Below are 22,140 nucleotides of genomic sequence, written 5' to 3'. Positions count from 1 at the left end.
ACGAAGTATGTCACGTGCTGATAACAGCTTTGGAGGAAAATAGAGCAGGAGAAGGGGGCAGGGTGGGTACAGAGGGGATATGGGTATGGGATTTTATATGGGATGATCAGGAGAGGCCTCCCTGGAAAGATATTTGAGCAGACCTCTGAAGCGACTTAGCAGCAGCAGCAGCAGCAGCAGAAGTGAGCAAGGCCCCGAGCCTTTTGGACATTTTGGGGAATGACATGCCAGGCAGAGGAAAGAGCACATGCAGAGGCCCCAAAGAAAGCAGCGGCTTGCATGGCCTCTTCCAGAACAGCAGCAGGAGGGTGGAATGAACGGGTGGGGCGGAAGGAGAGGTGGCAGGGCTTAGAGCTGGTGGGGCCTAGTTGACCTTCGTGGAGGTTTTGGCTTTGGCTCTGTGTGAGGAGAGGGTCGCGGAGGGTTTTGAGCAGAGCAGTAACATGATTTGATTTCAGTTTTCGTTGGCAGCAGAGGTGGTTTATCCACCGAAACAGGAGGGAAGTCGGAGTCCCTTGGAAGGTGGGCGGTGGGAACTTGTGGAAGGCCTGAGTCAATGCCTTTCGCTTCTTGGTGAAGGAGGAAGCCAGGCCGCCAGCCAGCAGGGAGGTAGGGGAGGAGGCGCTGGAAGGTTGAGAAGAGAAGGTTTGAAGTAAATGGTCTGGGAGGGTGGGAGACTGAGTGGAGAAAGGTAGGAGGCATGAGAATTGCTATGGCCATGAGTGCCGTGATTGTCGGCAAGTTATTATTATAGTAACTTGAGTGAAGGACCAGTTGTATAAAATTGTTTCTGAAATCATTTTCAGATTTTCCTTTGCCTGGCTGCTTCTTCAGCCTTCAGTAGCCCTTGGCTGATTTTCTTTGCCAGTCTTGGTACATTTTAACTCTAGGGGTTTGGGTCTAAGGACCAAAATCCTCATAGACAAGGACTGATAGAGCCGGAAAGAGCTCAGAAATCATGTGGTCCGACCCCTTCATTTTACAGATAAAGCCCGCCAGGGAGCTTGAGTGACCTGCCCGGGGCAGAGAACTCATGGTCATAGAGCTGACCTCAAATCCTGTCTCCTGGTTCCCCACCAAGGACTCTTCATACTACAACAAATTATTCTCTCTTTTTTTCCCCCAGAAATTAATAAAAAAAAAAAACACCTAATCTTGGATATTTTAAAATCCCTAACGTAATGTCATCTAGCTGGTTTAACTTTAGAAGATAAAAGAAAATTGAGGAAAATCATTTTGACATCTTTATTGAGATTTGTAAAATCCATAAAACACTTCCTTTTTCATCTTTCATGTTAAATATAGAGACAGATCAGCATTATCATCAGCAGCAAAAATTTGGGCGAGTGAGTTCCCTATTTCACATGTTTTTATTTCAGTGTGTTTTTTATGTAACTAGTTTTTGTTCATCTTTTCTCTCCTTGGTTTTTTTCTTTTGTTTGTTTGTTTTAAATGTGTGATTGAAATGTTTTCAACGTTTATTTTCAGCGGGTGAAGTGTGGTCCATGTGGTCTATTGCATAATAACCCCTACCCCTGGATAATTACCCTCCTTATTTTTAGAAAGCAGAAAACAGCCTATTGTGTTATAATTAGGCAATGATGCCCACCCAAACATAAGTATTAGACAAGAATTTTTGCTTCTTCTCTCTTTTAGGGAAAGGAATGGGGATGGAAACAGGAGGGAGAATAAGATTTTGATCATTTTTGTATATCTTGAATACCATCCTGTATAAGGTTCATGTTTTTTCAGGTTCCCTAAGAGACTTTTTTTAAAAAATCCATTAAACCTAATTTTAAAATTAAATGTCCCCAAAGTAACAAGTATATGTTTTCTTTCACCTATCTTCTAATTAGAACTGCATACCCATTTCTAAGTTGATTCATTTATTTTGTCTCATACAAAGAGGATTTAGAATACTCACTATGGCTAAAGAGCTCAGGAGTTTTAGCTAGAAAAAAAATGTACATTAATAAAAAGTAATAAAAAATAGAAACCTCAGCAGTAGCTTATAAACAACAGATACTTAAATTTAAAAAAAAAGGTTTTGTACTTTTTTTTGGAAAATCTATGTAAAGATCTTGAAGACTTTTTAAAGATTAATGTCATAACAGTTTTGAAGTTTGTATGATAGTTCTAACTTGTTTGACCCCTAACAAATGAAAACGTTAGCACACGACAGGTATGATATTCTTGCTTTCTGCTCCTATATGATCCAGGATAATAACCAAAAAATTATTTGGTAACATCAGATTTCTTCCCATGGCAACTGACTGTAATGTTACAAACATTGGATTATTGACTGGTTCAGGATGAAGGTTAAGGAAGATTCCTATTTGCACAGGATCATACAAACCAACGCCCAGGGGAATACTGTCAGAGACGTGTCCAAGGAATTAGTCCCTTTCAAAAATGTTCTCATTATTTTGAGAGCGTTATTCTGTGAGGGTTTTCATTGTTTGTTGTTGTTATTGTTTAATGTTTTAATTTTGTTTGCTTGCTTTACTTATTTATTCCCTCCTCCCCTAGAGGTGATGGGGTGGAAAAACGGTTATTTTTAGTAATAGAAGCTCCCTCTCATAAGAAACAGTCTCTACCTTCATGTAATTCTTCCTTCATAAATAAGATTTATTTTGGAACTTCAGTCAAAAACATCTGTACTTTATGCTGGACAAACATCTGCTTTCCTACAAGAGCTGCTGGCCTTCCTGATGTTAGATAAACCCATTTTGTTCTCTGAAAGCCCCTTGATAGAGCAAAGAAAAAATGTAGGATGGGAAAGAGAAGCCCACTCATTCTTTAATCCAGAGCGCCTCTGTGTGGCCTGAGCCAATTACTACAAGACAGGGATGAAGACAGCCAAACTGCTCTCCATTCCCCACCCCCAAACTTCATACATTTTAAAGCCAAAATATATTTTTATAAACGTATTACTTGATGGTATGGTATTAATACAAAAAGAGAGCATGGAGCTATTTGTCTCGGAAGATAAGCCAGTGTTAACCAGCCTTCTACTTGAGATATTTTTCTAATAGTGATGGGAGACATGTGATGATCAATTTTTAAAGCCTCATCTGAACCAGCCAATGATTGACAGCAGGCCTTTGAGAGATTCTGTTTCTCTTGGGAATCCTGCCCTCACTCTCATACCGCTTCCCCCAAAGGTTAGATGAGTTGTAATCTGTTTAAACTTACTTTTCTGTATCCCTTACTAGGTTATCAATTCCTCATAGCAGAGCTGTTGTGTTCCTCACCTCTGTATTCCCAAGGCATAGCAAACTGCCTGGCACATAGTAGGTCCTCAAAAAGGGCTGGATAAATGATAGGTATTTAAGGATCAACAGTGGTGGTGCATCAGAGACATGAAATCCATAATCTTGACCTGTGTCTTGACCACCAATCGTGTATGGTTAGTCTTTATTACTGTGTTTTTCTGTGCTTACTCTTTGAAAATCGCCTTAAATACAGTGAACTTTGCTTAATGAGAAACCGAGGTAGTAAATAGTAGACCCTATAATAAAGTTGGACATTTTGACTTCATTCTCCTTCTCCCTCCTGACTTGCTGGCTTTTGGTTTGTTTTGCTAAATCATTAGTTTGTAATGTCTACTTTTTATTCAAAACATCTGCCACCCAGTACTACACCAGTAAAATCTTCTAGTGGATACAATAAGCTTGGAGAAAAAAATAGTACCATTGCCCTAATAGCAGGGAATGCTAAGTTATGCTGCTTTTCAGAGAACAGAGACACCCCTCCAAAAAAGACTTTCTTTTTTTTACTGTTCACTTACCATCTGCGTTGAAACATACTATGTAGGAGACACTTTTTTTAAAGGTGAATTTAAGTATATTTTGGGAACTGAACTATATCCCACCAATCACGTGGGTCATTCAACAGTCATTTACTGACCCCTTTTTGTGGCTGGCGTTGCGCTAAGGTTACAGAAGTGGGTGAGACAGTCCTCCCTGGATTTCATGGGGAGGCTGAGGGGGGCCTAATATAGGTGATCTGTACACACAGGGCTGAATAATGAAGAGTAGTGCCTCTGAGATGCTTAATAAGTGCTCCAGGAATTGAATTTAAGGTTGGTGGAAGTACCTTTGTGTATTGCAAAGCCAAACTGAGAACAGTGTCTTGGATTACAGGGGAGAATAGTCAGGCAAATAATGTTCCATACCACACTTAAAAATGTTTAATTTAGACAAAGCAAATAAGAAATGTATAGATTTTAGGTGTGACTAATTAAAGTCAGGGACTCTGACTATAGTCTGTTTCTTATGTTCCCCCCAGTGTGGAACAGTGATACTGGTTTATCAAAAACCCCAAAACTTTCCTTTCCAGACTTTTATAAAAGTTGTTCCTTCTGCCTGAAACAGTCACTGCAACTCTGTCTCCAGACCATCTTCTCCTTTCAGCCTGGAGAGGTCTCCTCGCTCACAGGGCTATCTGCTGCCCCCCATAGCACCTGCCACACCATCATATAAACAGGTTCACCTGCTTACCTGCCCGGCTCCGTGCATGACCTGAAGCCACGTGGAAAAGGGTGTGTTCTCTTTCCTCCAGGGCCCAGGCCTGGCTTGGCAACTCCAGGAGTAATAAAGATGTGTTGATCAAATTAGCTAATTAATTTCCAATAGCTCTCTGGTATTGTGTCTCTCTATGTGACCTTGGAAACCTAAAATATTTTAGTTGCCCTATTTTATTTTATGCTGGGAGAAGAGATAAGCTCTTATCATATAGATATGAGGAATATATACCCTTCACTGCATAGAATCCAAGCAATGTCCGCTACAGATGCGGTAGAGGGGAACCTGGTAGTTAAGTGAGAAATATGTGTACCATTGATGGGATTTTCAAGAAAGGGAGAATTGTCTGCAAGGGCCAAAGTGGACGTTTATTGTGAAAACGTGTTCCTTAAACAGTTCCATTATTTATTTACTTGGGAAATGGCCCGTGGATCTACGGCACAAAACCTTTATGAGAGAATTAGACCTCGAAACTAGTGTAGCTGTACTTACAGATCAGTGCTTGAAAATGCCATGAACTAATGAAGTGACCAAGTGTCTTTTTGAAATTTAGAAACAAGGAGTCCCAGGAAAGTGAGGAAGGTGAGAAAAAGAATAGCCTGTCCTAGAAATAATGCCATCTGCAGCAACATGGATGGACCTAGGGACTGTCATACTGAGTGAAGTAAGTCAGAGAAGGAGAAATATCATATGACATCCCTTATATGTGGAATCCAAAAAGACACAATACAGGTGAGCTTAACTTACAAAACGGAAAGAGACTCACAGACTTAGAGAACAAACTTATGGTTGCTGGGGCAAAGGGGATAATTAGGGGGTTGGGATGGACATGTACACCCTGCTATATTTAAAATGGATAACAAACAAGGACCTACCGTATAGCCCAGGAACTCTGCTCGGTGTTAGGTGGCAGCCTGGATGGGAAGGGAGTTTGGGGTAGAATGAATCCGTGTATATGTATGGCTGAGTCCCTTGGCTGTTCACCTGAGACTGTCACAACATTGTTAATTGTCTATACCCCAATACAAAATAAAAAGGTAAAACAATTAGCCTGTTCTAGACAGATTTCTTTCCTTGTCTCTTTCAGGTGGCTGTCTTGAGGGAGGGGGGCTTCTAACAGTTTTCAAGCACAGACTGCAAACGGTTTGTTATCACTGAGGCGGCCATTGGACTTGGTGCCGGAGCCCTGCAGCTTCTTGTCTCTGGAACAGTCTAAGTGTGGTGGTGTTCAGTCTAGCTGGGGCCCCTTCCTGTCATAAATAAGATTACTTTCATTTCACTTGTGGAGTGTGCTATTCCTCAGAGTAATGAATTTCCTCTGTGCCTTTGAGCACATAAACATGGTTTTCATTAGCTTTCTCTTTAAAAAAAAAAAAAAGGAGAGAGAGAGAGAGACAGCGAGGTGGGAAGGAGGAGAGAGAATCTGAGTAAAATTAATAGATGTCAATTAACTCCATAAATGCAGATGGAGATATATATATACATATATATATATATATATATATATATATATATTTTTTTTTTTTTTTGGCCTGCTGGCTAAAACAGGCTTGTGAGCAGTTCCAGAAATGCATTAGATAGTTCATCTCTTCTGAAAAGCTGCAAAAATTCAGCGGGGCAGAAAGGGGTGCCGATTTTAACCTACATGAACAGAGAAACAAAGAAAAAGAGAGGGGAAGGGAGAGAGAGTATTCCTTTTTTAACTTTGTTTTATTAAGAACTGTGTCCCAAAAAAGTCCATCAGAGTGGTGCCCAGGTCAGACAACTAGCCCTGGATTCCTCTGCAATTAGGGAGCCCATCTCAGAGGGCAACCTGACGTGACCAGGATCACAGCGCATCCTCTGTGTCCACCTCCCCCTTTGCCTTCACTGTGTGTGATATCTCAGCCTTTCTCAATTTCAAACTTACCCTGTTGAGATTTGTGCTAACTATGCGGTTGTTCAGTTTTATGGTCTGGAATCTCTTGTCAAGGGGTGACTCATTATAACACGGCTGGACTTCTCTCGTTGACATTGTATAATTGAGCCTGAAAGCTATTTAGGAGCCATTGACCCTTTGACTTCTGCCAGGATCTTTTTTGCTGTTGTTTTTGGAAATTTGGGGCCAGAGAGTGGAGGCATGGGGCGTTTGCAAATGGTGTCCCAGTGCGAAGGAGTCAAGCCATTTTTTTTTTTTTAAGCCTAAAACTTATTTTCAAAATTACTTATTCTCAGTGGAAAATCCCCAGATTTGTCTTTCCAGAGTCTGTTTCTCTCTCCCCTCAAATCAAGGTCTGTTACAGCCTCCAGTTCATAATATATTGTGTGTTTATGTCTGCCTCCTGAGAGGAAGAAATGATAATGCTCTGAAAGCATCAATGAACTGAATTCCGGGTCGCAGGTTGTCACTGACAATTCACCGCAGACAAACTTTAACCCAGATAAAGAGGCTTGATGCATTTTCCAGTGAGGTGCCTTCAGCCCAGCTCTGACCTTGTGGATAGGTGTTCTCGTTACAGTTTAAACATACAGCTGGTTTCCATTTGAAATGAGAAGGAGGGAGCTGTTTAAGGAGCCAGTGCTTCTCCTAGGTGAAGGCTGCTTTGCTGAAATGCGTGCAGCATACAGCAAGGAGCCTTAGAAACGAGCTTCCATTTCAGTTAGCTTGGGAAATTGTTTCTGGCTTGTTGTTGTTGTGAACAAAGAGCGTGTTGCATATTAAAAATTCCCCGTAGTTGTTTAATATTTACTGGGTGGTGCGCTAGTCCCCCATCAAGGCCTTCTCCTAAGTAAATCATGTCAACTCTGTCACTGTTTTGATTGGAAGCATGAATTGTAACGTTGAAAATCTCCCAGGACAGTAAACCTCTGCAGCTGTGGAAGGCTGCAGCTATTTACTGGGGTTATTAAAGGAACCTGCATGACTTCTTTAGGGGGGAGGAGAAGCTAAGATGGAGTGAAATTCATGAGGCCTACAGGGCTTTAAAATGAAGGTTCTATTATGAGCACAGTCCCACAACCATATCCTCATAGAAATGGATACAGTATAATAACAGTTGTTCCTTGAATATTCTGCTGTCTTTTTACTTTAGAGGAAAACAATAAGAGTCCAAATGTGGATACTAAAACAGACACATTTAGTGCTTTAGAACAGTGTTTGGACTGAATGGTTTTCAAAGATGACATTTCAAACAAATGTCACCTTTATTTCCTAAAGGCCTTTTGGAAGGGTCTGCCATTAATGTTTTTATGGCCTTAATTCTCTTTAGAACAAAAGAATTGGAGAAACTTTTTATTTTTATTATCTAAAGACATGGCTAAGTAGCCTGCTTCCTGCTACTGGGGCCCCAGGAATGTCCTCAGAGCACAAAGGATGTGTTGGAGGGGCAGGAGCCCAAGGGGTGGAAAAGAGAATGCAGAGAAATGAAAACTCTTGCTAGGGAACAGAGACCAACCCCTTACCTGAGATGTATCTTTTCCCGAATGTTTCTTTGCTCATCTGTTCATTTCTTTATTCAATCATGTATTCTTTTAAGCAGTGTTTATTGAGCATCTACTCTGAGCCCGGAACTATGCCAGGTCCTGGGAGGTCTAATTTAAAGGCAGCTTGCCCCCAAGGACAGGCTTTTCTGGCAAGAATGTTCTGTTTTCAGTGCTGCAGTGCAAGGAGCAACTGGATGCCCCAGTTCAGCCTTGACATTCGGCAGAACTCAGTGTGTCTGCTTCTGAAAGCACAAACCTATTTGCTTGGCTGCTGTTCTTATAATTGCTGGCATCTTTGCTATTGTGTGAAAGCCATTATTCATTTTAAAGGCAACCTTCTAATTGGACATAAATCTCTGTTGTACCTAGAAGCTGCTGCTGCTGCTGCTGCTGCTAAGTCACTTCAGTCGTGTCCAACTCTGTGCGACCCCATAGATGGCAGCCTACCAGGCTCCCCCATTCCTGGCATTCTCCAGGCAAGAACACTGGAGTGGATTGCCATTTCCTTCAGTGCATGAAAGTGAAAAGTGAAACTGAAATTGTGTCCAACTCTTAGCGACCCTATGGACTGCAGCCTACCAGGCTCCTCCGTCCATGGGATTTTCCAGGCAAGGGTACTGGAGTGGGGTGCCATTGCCTTCTCCGATCTAGAAGAAGCAGTACAAGGCCCTAAGAAACAGTTTATAGAAAATAGTTTTTGAGTCATTTAAAGAAAGTAACTGTAAATTTGGCATAATTCCAAAGTTCACTGTCAAGGGTAAACATCAAGAACCTCTGGCACATTTATAGAAAAGCAGTGCATGTATTTTCTTTGGGGCAAGAGCTGGATAATCAGGGATGAAATTTCAAAAATATTAACTCAGCAAAGCAGATGCAGAACTTTTGGAGACTCAGTCTTCCAGTGGGGGACTGGACACTGTGGGAGACATGACAGAGGATAGATTGTCCCCAGCCTAACCTAGGGCAGGAAAAGAAGCTTAAGCCCTTGACCTAGAAGACCACATCCTCCAAGCTATCAGTGCAGCCGCAGAAAGTACAGGGAGCTCTGGCTCCTGTGGCCGGAGGGCCAATGAAACGCTGGGACCTTGGGAAGGTTACAAGAAGCCAGACTGAAAACATGTCCAGAGCTATCCGGTGTTCCTACCTGGAATGTATATGCTGTTCCTGGCCTTGTTCCTCGAGAAAAATAGTTTGGAATTGGATGAGGTTCAGAGAAATGCAATTAAAATGATAAAGAGGAGCAAAGGGTGATGGTGAGAGAGGACGCAGGCCATATTAGGAAAAATCAAAAAGGCTGAGATTCTTCAGTCTGCTAAAATGGAGGTTGAGACTAGTTGTGTCTGTGAAAGAAGGTTGCACACAAGGTCAGTGCTAAATCTCAGTGTTACTAGAAGCAGGAGGAGGGAGCCATATCAGTTGCGAAGCCTTGAGCAAGATGTTTCTTTTCTTGGAGTCCAAGTTTCTTCCTTTGTAACCCACATTCCATAGTGTCATTAGCAGCACACCTGTCCTGCAAAATGCTTGCCTGGAGAAAAGGTACTCTTTAGCCAAATAAATTTGAAAATCTCTCCACACACAGGTTCTTCCAGGAGATTCACCATTTGCATTTGATATTAAAAGCTCTCAGAAGTTCATTCTTAAGGGAAATCTATTTAACTTTCGTGAATCTCAGTCGCTATTTCCCCAAACTCATTTGACCATGTGGACTCTTTTGTTCACATAGTGTCTATGAGGACTTTTGAAAATGCTTTTGGGAAGACTGGAGTCCAAGATCTTTAAGGTCCCTGAAAGTTCATCCCAGACAAAGAAAGTGCTTCCTGACCATGTGAAACTTACTACTTCTAGAGCTGATACAGGAAGAAAAGCATACTTTGCAAGGAGTAGAAATTATAGCCACTTAAAGAGTCAGACACAACTGAGCAACTAACATACACACATATGGACAGTGGCAGGTTTGTCAAAGGTAACTGAGAGGTATAGGTTCACAATATGAAGAAAAGTTGTTAGAGTCCACACAGTGCTTTGGGGAGCTACTGTTGAGACCCACAGGCTTCTCTAGTGGCTCAGTGGGAGGGAATCCACCTGCCAAGCAGGAGATGTAGGTTTGATCCCTGGGTCAGGAAGATCCCCTGGAGAAGGAAATGGCAACCCACTCCAGTATTCTTGCCTGGGAAATCCCATGGACAGAGGAGCCTGGAGGGCTGTAGTCTATGGGGTTGCCAAAGAGTTGGACATGACTTAGCAGCTAAACAACAACAAATTTCGACCCAGGCCCCTGGATTTAGATTGTTGTATCAGGACATGACAGGCACCATCAAAAGAGAAAGTACATAGAGACAGCTCATTTAAATTTTAGCTGAAGCAAGCAGAGCGGCCTGCAACATAATAAAATTACAGACAGTTGGAAAACACTTCTCCTGGACCTTTTGACCTGTCACATTCCATTATTTAAGATTCGAGTTCATGTCCGTTAAGACCCTATCAGTTGTTTTCTATAGCTTGTCTCCAAAAACCTGGCTAAAGATTCAGGTTCAACAGTTTTATGCCTGGTGTGCTTGGGTTGTTTTTCCCTGGAAACCTTTTGCTATTTTGGAAAACTGTTTTATGCATTACAACTCTCCACCCGTGGAGCCACTGGTCGACTCTCCCTCCTTTCTCTCACTTCCCTACCTCACTGAGCGTGTGTATGTAGCCACGGTGTCCTTCCAACATTCTAAAATGTTTTCCTGTTATTTATGGAACTTTAGGGAGAACAAAGATATATGTTAGATTGAAAGACTAAGGCTGAGAATAACTTTCTTGCTTTCCAGCGTGTTTTGGCCTCTCTTCCTTTTGCTTCCTCCATCCCTTTGGGCTGGACCTTCTCCACTGCCCACTCCTCGCCGCTGTGCATTGTGTGGGGGCAGGGAGGAAAAGGTTAACCTGGATGGACTGCACCAGTGGGCTCCCTTGCCCTATGACTTCCAGTTGGGATCCGCTGATGGAGAGGCACCAGCTGGAGATTGTAGGAGGAGACTGAGGTTTGGGTGTCTGTCCACCACCCCCTCCATAGAGCTTGTTTCTCGTGTTCTGGACACAGCTTCCTTCCCTTGTGTCTCAGACCTGCACGTGCCTCTGGCATTACTAGCCCTCTAGTGCCTTACTTCTACTTGTTAGTTTCCGTTAGCCCTGCCCACATCTTTATAAATAGCCCTTTTCTGAAACTCTCCGCATCTTACCCAGTTTGACTGTGTTGTCTCTTTCCTGCAGAGACTCTGACTCACATACCCACCTGCCTGTAACTTCTTCTGTCTTTCTTGGGGTCTAATGAATAGCACCATTCAGTGGAGCCTGGCACAGGCTCACCTTCTTCAGGAACTATCTCCATTCCACATGAATCTCTTCTTGAGATCTGCTAGCCATTATACTCTGTCCCACTCATCAGCGCCTAAAAATGCCGTCTTGTATACCGACTTAACTGCGCTAAGACTGATGCTCTTCACATGTGCGACTGCTGTCTCATGGGTGTGCAGGAAGGAAGGCTAATGAGTGGAGGTTGCCAGTTGGCAACTTGACTGGCCACTATTGGCCAGTTACCATAATTTCATAGAATGCTTCCAGGCACTGTTAAGCAGAGTATAAAGTTAACAGGTAGCACAGTTATTATCTTCCTTTTACAAATACAGATGCTGACTCAGAGAAGTTAGGTAGCTTGTCCTGGGACACACCAATAGTAAATTCTGGAACTAGGATGTAAACCTAATCTGCCTAGCTCTAGAATCTATGCCCTTAACACTATCCTAAGTTACCTCTCACAGTGTTTTTTTAAGTTTTTGAATCACCAATTATCACTTAAAATTCATATGTCACTTTAGAATTTCCATTTCTATGTCTCTTGAAAAAATAAATCATATGGTTATTGGGGCCCATAGGCCATGGCCACAGTTGGCCCAAGGTCAGTAGGAGCTACCCCGTTGAGGTAGGGATGTGTTCTCCAGCTCACAAGGTGGGCTGGGGGATCTCTGCTCAGTTTCAGTTCAGTTCAGTCGCTCAGTCGGGTCCGACTCTTTGCGACCCCATGAATCGCAGCACGCCAGGCCTTCCTGTCCATCACCAACTCCCGGAGTTCACTCAGACTTGCGTCCATCATGTCAGTGATGCCATCCAGCCATCTCATCCTGGGTCGTCCCCTTCTCCTCCTGCCCCCAATCTGTCTCAGCATCAAAGTCATTTCCAATGAATCAACTCTTCACATGAGGTGGCCAAAGTACTGGAGTTTCAGCTTTAGCATCATTCCTTCCAAATAAATCCCAGGGTTGATCTCCTTCAGAATGGACTGGTTGGATCTCCTTGCAGTCCAAGGGACTCTCAAGAGTCTTCTCCAACACCATACTTCAAAAGCATCAGTTCTTTGGTGCTCAGCCTTCTTCACAGTCCAACTCTCAGATCCATACACGACCACAGGAAAAACCATAGCCTTGACTAGACGGACCTTAGTCGGCAATGTCTCTGCTTTTGAATATGCTATCTAGGTTGATCATAACTTTTCTTCCAAGGAGTAAGCGTCTTTTAATTTCATGGCTGCAATCACCATCTGCAGTGATTTTGGAGCCCAAGAAAATAAAGTCTGACACTGTTTCCACTGTTTCTCCATCTATTTCCCATGGAGTGATGGGACCAGATGCCATGATCTTCGTTTTCTGAATGTTGAGCTTTAAGCCAACTTTTTCACTCCAGTGAAAGAGGTTTCACTTTCATCAAGAGGCTTTTTAGTTCCTCTTCACTTTCTGCCATAAGGGTGGTGTCATCTGCATATCTGAGGTTATTGATATTTCTCCCGGCAATCTTGATTCCAGCTTGTGTTTCTTCCAGTCCAACGTTTCTCATGATGTACTCTGCATAGAAGTTAAATAAGCAGGGTGACAATATACAGCCTTGATGTACTCCTTTTCCTATTTGGAACCAGTCTGTTGTCCCATGTCCAGTTCTAATTGTTGCTTCCTGACCTGCATACAGATTTCTCAAGAGGCAGGTTAGGTGGTCTGGTATTCCCATTTGGTCCTACATAAATGTTCTTTCCCATCCTCAGGAGCATTGGGTCTGGGACCCTTGAATAAGAGTGACTCTGATGTGTAGCCTTTTAGAGAGCATTCACGTGCCCTTGGTCATTTCCCATGTGAACACCTGTTTCTCCAGCTAAATGAGGTTTGAGCAGCATCACTACTGCTTCCAACTAAAGGAGAATCCACATCCCCTGTAGGCCCAGAACTGTGAAGTTTGTAGGAAAGGAAGCAGCCATTGCTTGAGAGGGTGGTGGGAAAGGGGAGAGCCTACTGTTTGGAATAGCAGCAAGGTGAAGCAATGTTTCAAAGTGGAAGTTGAGAATACAGAGGCTCTTGCTGCTGAATGACATAGGTTCTAGAAGGCACAGGGATTTGGAAGTTGGGCAGGAGAAGGAAATGGAGGCAGAGTGGGGGTGTGCAGGGCCATATTGGAAACAGGCGAGATGAGGGATAACTGGGACCCTTGGGTGACAAATATAAAAAGGGGTGCTGGATATGTTGGAGTTAGTCCTAATGGTCTTCAAAGCAGTTGCAGTAGTGGAAACCTGGGTGTGGAAGGTGGGGCAGGGATGGAGGAAGGGAAAGGTTCTGCCAGGAACACACAGAGCTGGGGGCCCCCTCTTCTTCTTCTTTTCTCCTGGAGTATAGAGCATGGCAGGCAGGAGTGCTTCCTCTAAGGCAGGTGCACAGCAGAATGCCCTGTTTGGGATGATGCCTTTTGCTTTTGCGAATGCACTTAGAATGTGGGCCATCTCAGTAGAATCTGCATGTTATCATAAAGTACAGCTAAGAAGCTTGCTTCATCATGTTCAGTTCAGTTCAGTCGCTCAGTCGTGCCTGACTCTAAGGGCACATAAATCTTTATTTATTTATTTATTTTGGCATGATATTCTTTACCTGTCTTTGATTGCAGGTTTTATTAATTCATCTTATTACAGTTTGACTCTTCTTTATGGGACAAAACGACTTCAAGAGATAGATGCCGGTTTAGGAAAATGAATCATCTTTCCTTAGCCAGGGGGCTGGTGTATTTGTAAAGCTGTAATCGGCATACCTACTGATTACAGGCTAAAGGAAGATGAAGGGTCGGTGGTACCTGCAGCCCTCTCAGTTTAATGGGCGGGCACATGAACGCCCCCTCATGAGTTGGAAACACTGTCAGTGGCTGGGGCTGCGGCACTGGCCAAGAGTTGGAGCTCTTGGTCCTGGCTGAGCAGGATCAGATGCCAGACCTCCATCAGGCAAGCCAGGGGCTTTCCCGCCAGCAGAGATCTGCTGTGATGGGTCACTCTTGCTCATACCCCTTGGGACTTCATGGAAAAGTACAGAATTTGCAGATCTCATCAGCATCTGTTCCCTTGGCCTCTATGGATTCAGGGAGTACAGTCTTGACCAAAGCGGAATAGAAATCCCCATCTCTCCTGAGAGCACTGAGATTTTAGGAGGCAAAAAAGGATATATCGGACTTAAAAATCGGGTGATGAGTGATTTTCCTAACTCTACCTTCCTCATTCCTGGTGGTGTATCACCTGTCCTCAGGAATTTGAGCAGGGGAACCACCCTGGAAAGTTTTTAGGATGCCCCCACCAGTATAAGCAAGGGTTGAACCTTCCTACCATTCTGCCCTCTTTGACCTGTCTCTCCCCAACCACATTTGGCATATGATCAATACTTTCAGATTCCAGCTCAGTTCAGTTCAGTTCAGTCGCTCAGTCATGTCTGACTCTCTGCAACCCCATGGACGGAAGCCTGCCAGGCTTCCCTGTCCATCACCAACTCCCGGAGCTTGCTCTACCACTTGCCAATTAGTTGTGTGACCTTGGGTAAGTCACTTCGCCTCTCTGTACCTTAGTTCCTTCGTCTGTCAAGAGGAATCATAAGGGTACCCCTCTCGTAGGGTTGTCGTTGGAACTAAATGCGTTCAGTGACGCCTGGCATGTGGTGCGGGCTGAAGAAGTGTTAGTGATAGACGGTGGGTGTCTGGTCGGCCGCCTGGTCACCTTTACACGGGTCCAGCCAGGTTGACTTCATGCCTTTCTGGTGAGTAGACATTGGTAGCTGAAGTCAGCCTGACCTGACCTCTACGCGCTGCTTGTTTACGTCTTTCTTCCATACCTCCCAGCCGTCTGGCTCTCGTGTAGCTGAGACACTCACAGAATCAGACGGCTCTAGATGAGTGTGATTCTGCATGAGACCCCAGAGGTCTCCGTCGCTGACCGCATGGCGTGTGTACGTTGTCATTCAGTTTCCTTCGTGGCTAAGGAGTGGACACCTAAGTACTGCTTCTTTTTATGGAAGGCTCTGACTAGCATATTTGCTGATTAAAAGGGAGGCCTCGTAGAGCATTCATTTTGAGGCATATAGTGATGCTTAAAAACCAGCACTATTCCAGGCATTTACTGCCAACTGTCTATTTCCTAAAATAGGGAGGCCATGCTTTTGTTTACTTCCTCCTAATGAGAATTCCTCGGGAGTTTGAAAGCTGCTATTGTGGCCTTTTCCTCTTCCCCTGCATTTTGCAGCCTACCCCGTCCAAGGAGCAGCTGAACAGTGCCTAACGTGGTCATTCAACATGGAAAGGAATCCCCTCCCACTTTCCCCTTAGAATTGTAGGAAGCTGCCTCTGTCAATCAAACGTATATAAAAACTTTTAACATATTTCAAATCCTATCACCGATTCCTCTCTCCTCTGGAGGATATTCCCTGACCCCCATCCTGTTATGTAAAATATTTCCTTCTCTGATATTTATGTACTGGGACGTATCTTTATTGTTGTACTTCTCACACTGCCTTAACACACAGTAGCTGCTAATAGTACCTACTGTGTGCCCAGCACAGCGTGAGACATCAAAGACCTGATCACAACTAAGACTCCAGTGCACCACGGCCTAACGCAGCTGCAGGTGATAGTGGACGTGTTCTGCATCGACACTGCCCGCTCTCGAAGTCCCCAGCCCCCTGTGCCTATGGAACACTTGAAGTGTGGCTAGTGCAACTGAGGAAATAAGTATATAATTCCATTCATTTAAATTTACATTTAAATAGTTACACGTGGCTGATGACTACTGTATTAAATAGCTCTAGAACCTATGCCTCAGAAGGCCAGAGATTCTTTTGTTTATTGCTGTGCTTCTAGCACCAAGAACAGTGCCTGGCAGGTGATGTGAAGGAGAGAAAGAAGGGGTGGCAGAGAGAAGGAAGAAGGTCTCTGTCCTTGTAGAACTTGATACAGGTAAGACCTAGTATTTATGTTATTTGTTTGTAGGTGCTCAAGTCCAGAGACAGGGATTGTCTTTGCATTGTCTGTACCCTTAGACCCGCTGCTTAGAACCATAATCAAAGCCGTAGGAGATGCTCAAGAAACGTAAGTGGGATTGATGCTGATGAAGGAGTAGGCACTAGGAAAGCTAAGATAGCTCTTTTGAGATTAATATTCCCTTTCATTTTCATGAATATGCATTTGAGAATGAATAAGGGGGATTTAGTCTCTTATCATGAGCCACCTTCAAAAGCTATGTATGGTGCCAACAGTAACAACTTCGAGTGGGCTCAGAGGGACACAGTCGTAAACATAACATACCTATATGCTATAGCAGGGAGGGGTCCTTGGTTTTGGGGAAGAAGGTCACAGTCCCCTGAGCCGAACCTAGTCCATAGCTGACCTGAAGTCACGCATGCCCCTGAAGCCAGGTACAGATTAGACGTCTGAAATGTGCCTGGTGACGCTGCCGTCCTGAGTGTCTTAGATGCACAAATGCAACCAAGTCCTCAGCCTGGGTTTTGAAAAGTAACCCGATTGTGCCTCCAGTAAATGGCTTTTCTGGTAGAAGCCCTGGAATGCGGCCTTATCTCCTCCTTCTCTTGGGCTGATCCTTTGTCCTGGCTGCTGACCTTTCTCCTTCCTCACACAAGGAGGTTTGCTTGATTGGGAAGAGTAACAGATGCAGACAGCTTCATTTGTTCTTGGCAGGCACCACAATCTGCATTTCTGTGGAGGTCAGGAGAATCATAAATAATTCACAGGGTTCTGGTTTTCTGGGATGAAATGGGCCAAATTAGTCATAATTTCATTGCATTCTCCCTCTTCTCACCCCAAACCCCATACACCCCTATAGCCACTTAGCCCCTACGCCAGCACCTTCCCTTTGATGCCTTAGAAGGAGAGGACAGAGCGGGCTCTCTCCGCATGAACGTGAAGCACATGGATTCGGTATGTGAAGATACTGTGATCCAGAAACTAGGACATCTTGAAAGCTGAAACATAAAACAGCATTTTTAAAAGGGAAAATAACCCCAATGTGTCTCCAATATGCTGCGCGCAGGAAACAGGACAGAGGCTGGAGTGAGGCCGAGGGGAGTTGTCTCCAGCTGGAGGGCTTTCATCATTGCCCTGTAACCATCCGCGCATCAGAGCCCCAAGACCTTTTTACTCCCGCTCCAGGAGACAGTGGGTACGCAAGTCTAGAGAGCTTGGAATGTCAGCATGACCTCGCAGGCCCCTCTGTCTCCTTCAGCATTTAAAAATTCAGATAATAAGCCTGGTCCCAATCTGACTCAGAGTGGTGAACGTGTGAGCAAGCGTCTGGGCAATCCACAGTGACCTTTTGTTTGGGACTTACTCACTTTTAACCAAAGGTGGGGGAAGAAAGCAACTCAAAGGCAGGCCCAGGGCTTCTGTGTAATGTTGTTTAGCCACAGGTGGCTTAGTCGCTCAGTCGTGTCCAACTCTTTGTGACTCCGTGGACAGCCTGCTAGGGATTGAACTGTAGCCTGCTGTAGTCCCTGTAAAGGGCCTGTCCTCTGTCCATGGGGATTCTCCAGACAAGAATACTGGAGTGTGTTGCCATGCCCTCCTCTGGGAGATCTTCCCAACCCAGGGATCGAACCTGGGTCTCCTGCATTGCAGGCAGATTCTTTACCAACTGAGACACCAGGAAAAAGTCTTTTTAGCCTCAGTAGAGGCTAAATGCAACCAGAGTACCGCTCTGGCTAGATCCAGGGTGGGGAGAGACCTCAGCTCAGTGTCTGGACTACCATCAGCAGGGCCTGTCCTGCTTCCAGCTTCTGAGTCCCCTGCCTCGCCGGGTTCTAGAGCCGGGGGCATGGGGCAGCCTCCGAAGGTTGTATAGAGGATGGTATGCTTTGCACTGGCACTGCGCGAGGAAGACCACAGTGATCTGCTTACATCCACCCCCCCCACCCCCCGCTGCACACCTGGAGTACTTCAGACCCCTCCCCTCTATCCTTCTCACGCTGCCACGCTTGCTCTCTTTGCCCCTTTCCTTGGAGGTGAATCCAGAGAGCTGTTAGTTCCTCAAAGCAGGCAGGGCTTTGTTGGAAAAGGTGTGAAGGAGATCAAAGTTTTATTTTTCTTTCTGTTTTACGGAGACCAGTCATGGTGCTAATTAAATAAGTGCTGCCCCAACAGCAGTCCACGCAGTCCTTGCCTTTAAGAAGCTGAATCTAGAAGAGGAGACACAAGTAAACACAATAGTTACTTATGGTACCAGTTTGCTTCCTTTCTTACAGGTGATATTATTAGAGGTCAATAAAAATGATTTTGAGCTCTAGTCAATATCCTGTTCTTCCCTAGTAACAGATGGTGGTGGTATCATAAACATAGTAGGTGTTAGGAAGTTCTTGTTATGTTGATATTGGTCATGATTATGGTAAATATGCTTTATGATAGTATGCAGAAACTCTCACTCCTCTCTTAGTGATGATGAGTGGGTGCCTTTGTGTTGTCAACACTCAGGGCAGAAATGACGTGAGTGTCCGTGGTTCTATGGACTCTCACAGGCAGACAGGACTTCACCTAATGACAGTGTGGCTGGGTGTGGAATGGGGAGGAGGAGGCGGGGGCGCTCAGGAGACAGAGCGCGGGCCCCAGCACCCGGGTTCCAGGGGAGCAGGATGTGTGATGCTTCGGCTTCCGCCCTGCTCAGTTCCACGTGTCAAATGGGCTAGATGATGTCAGGCTCTTCGCTGACCACCGGGGCTTGCATCCGTCCTCTACCTTTGAGAGATAAGAACACCGATGCCAAAGGGTTTAATGAACCCACATGAGGTCAGTGGTAGCAGGGCCAGAAGTAGAATCCAGTTCTCTGGCCAAGTCTCCGGTCCTTTCCCCTTCCCCTGTCATAATTTCAGGGTGGCCAGAGGCAGTGTAAGATATTAGTGAAATGTTAGGGCTCTGCAGAAATCTCTAGTAACACAGCAGCATGACAAAAAAAATAAGGATCCTGTCTGTTTGGTCATGGTGCATCCAAGACGTGTCCAGAATACCTGGGCTTCCTCAGGTACCCCCGACTGGGATCCACAGCCCTGGGGTATTTGTCATCCTTCCCTCCAGCCATTCAGGGGAGCCACTGGCCTAAGGGTGCTGCCTGCTCCAAACCCAGTTGTCGAGAGCAGGGCCAACCTCCAGACAAGGAGGCCAGACTGGGGATGGGGGCACGGGGGCGACAGAAGGCTGGTCTGTGTCCTCAGCCCCTCTCCACTGCACTGCCAGCAGACCCACAGTGTGGGCCGCTGGCTATCTATTCGACACCCCCAAGATTTTCCCACACTCCTCCTATCTCCAGCTCTTCTCCTGACAGCGTTTGCTGTCAAGGGCAAAGCACTCTAAATAATTTCAATGTCCAAACAAAAGTAGCTGTCCTAGAGAGTTGAAATGATTTCCACTGACTTTATGGTGCCTTTATAAAGTGATTTCATCCATCCATTTGTTTGTGACCGTGCTGGGTCTCCGTCGTTGCACGTGGGCTTTCTCCAGTTGGAGCGAGCCGAGGCTGCTCTTCATTGCGGTGCTTGAGCGTCTCATTGCGCTGGCTCCTCGGGGAGCACAGGCTCTAGGGACTCAGGCGTTAGTAGCTGCGGCTCCCAAGCTCTGGAGCACAGACCGGACAGTTGTGCTGCACAGGCTTAGTGGCTCTGTGGCATGTGGGATCTTCCTGGATCAGGGATCAAACCCGTGTCCCCTGCCTCGGCAGGCGGTTTCTTTACCACTGAGCCACCACGGAAGCCTCTTATGACCAGTTATTATGTTTGTAGTTTGGAGACTTGGGGGTACAAATCCAGCAATATTGTCTGCATCTCCCCACACTGTGCAGCATGGCATTTTGTTTTGACCAACAGCCTGTGTGTGCCAGCCCCTTGCCACTGTCTCTGTGTCTTCAGTTTTCTTGAAGCAGTCATTTTGAGGAGAGAGACAGCATATGTAAAAAATTATGAGCCTACGAACATAGTTGAAGCCAAAACACAGAGCTACTTTCAGACATGCATCGTAGTGAATATTTTGATGATTTAGTTGCAGCACATAAATAAAAGATCCAATTAAAGACAAAAAGTACTTAAGAAAAATGCACACACTTTTTAAGGCTGCTTGGGGAAATGTATCCACTGTACAGACATGTACATTTGTTAAGTTCATAGCCTGCCTCATTCCAGAAGGACCTGAGAGAGCTTCGGGACAAATACTGGCAGAGAACCATCTGAACTCAACATTTTCAGGCCAGAATGACTTCCTGCCAGCACAGGACTACACAGCAACAACTCCACTCCAGTTTCCAGAACCAGAGAGAATCAAAGGCACTTCCCTCACTTGGCGGATGGGTGGAGCCAAGCCAAGTAACCTTGAGGCTGGTTCTGCTCAGAAGTGCAGAAGTAATAACCAGACTCCTCATCTGTCTTTGGTGATCAAATCCTCTCCCCTGACCTTACCCCAAGTTAAGGGTGCCAGTCTTGTTCCCCAAGGCTGAGGTCATCCTCAGAAGTCTGTGATTTTTCCTGGTCCTCCAACCCTGAACCTTCCCTTCTAGTATTCTTTGTGGCAGAAGCTCTCCCTTGAACCCTGATCCCAAAGGGTCTCCACTTGAACCCCAGCCTCTCCTGCTAAAGTGAAGGGGAAGCATATAAACTTTGAAATCAGCAGATCTGGGAATGAATTCAGAGTCAATCTGCCTTTCACTGTCCATAAAACCCTGCCCGCTTGCTTAGCTTCAGTTTCCTCAGCTTGAAATGGGAGGAATAGTAGTATTGATCACAGAGGTTCTGCTGCAGATGAAAAAACACCTCTAGTAGGCAGGGCCTGACACTGATACTCATCTAAGGCACGGTCGCCACTTTTGCTGAACTTGCCTCTCCGTAAGCACAGGGGACAGCAGCAGTGTCTCCCAAGTCTCCCTGTATGTATCACCTGTAAACAGGCTTTCCTGTCGCCAGCTCTGCTCAGCCTCCGGGGTACTCCCCAGTACTCCTTACTGGACCTCCCTCCTTCCTCCCGCCCACTTTCCACCCCCATCACCATGATGTCCTGACTGCATATCAGAGGCCTGCCTTGCATTGCTCCCCCGCAGCCACATCTATTCCAAGTTCAAGAGTAGGTGTCCAAACCCTCCCACACTCGCCCTGGTCACCTCAGCCCTGTTCTGACGTAAAGAGAGAACTAATGCTTAAGAGTTAAAACGGTGAGATCTTACAGTTAAGATCATTGTATGTCTCTTTTGTTGGAAAAATCAATCCTTTTGGTGTTTCGTGACTTTTACCCTTTATTTTTTCATTCATTCCAAAAATAATAGCTACAGGGATGAACAAGATGGACCGAGTGCCTGTCCTCAATTTGCTTACTGTTTAGTAAGGGACTAGTATACAGCATGATAGGTTATATAATTGTTAAAATGTATTAAAGGCCCCGTTTCAACTTTGTAATTTACATGGTTCTTCCATTTTGGAGCAAATTACTTAACTCGTCTGTGCGTCATCTTCTTCATCTGAAAAATGGAATAACAGTAGCTTTTACCTACAGTTCAACAAGCAGCCTCAACTCTCCTCTCTGCTGGACTCCTTAGCACAGTAACAGACTGCTCAGCTGTGTTAAGAGCCCTGAATTTGCTCATTCACTTTTAATAGAACAGAGCTGATGCCTTGTAAGTACACAATAATAAGTTATTATTAATTGTAGTGATAAAACTAAGGAAACGCCTTGGGCGTACAGAGATTGCTATCATTCGGTTTTGCAGCAACTTTGTCTCTTTAGAAACATTTGCAATCACCCTTAGATACAAGAAGACAGCTTTCTTATTAACTATCACTCGCTCCCCCTTCCGGAG

General features: G+C 44.9%; 1 protein-coding gene and 1 non-coding gene across 2 annotated transcripts in view; one reads left to right on the top strand and one right to left on the bottom strand.

The window, feature by feature from the left end:
* Window positions 1-22,140, top strand: part of SCFD2 (sec1 family domain containing 2) — a 397,757-nt gene that overhangs the window by 256,272 nt on the left and 119,345 nt on the right. The window lies entirely within an intron of this gene.
* Window positions 17,895-17,967, bottom strand: TRNAC-GCA (transfer RNA cysteine (anticodon GCA)). Its single transcript has one exon. It is a non-coding gene; the product is annotated as a tRNA-Cys (tRNA).

This window comes from Capricornis sumatraensis, chromosome 7 (assembly GCF_032405125.1).
Source record: "Capricornis sumatraensis isolate serow.1 chromosome 7, serow.2, whole genome shotgun sequence".
Lineage (NCBI taxonomy): Eukaryota > Metazoa > Chordata > Mammalia > Artiodactyla > Bovidae > Capricornis > Capricornis sumatraensis.
This window is presented reverse-complemented; position numbering and strand designations above follow the sequence as displayed.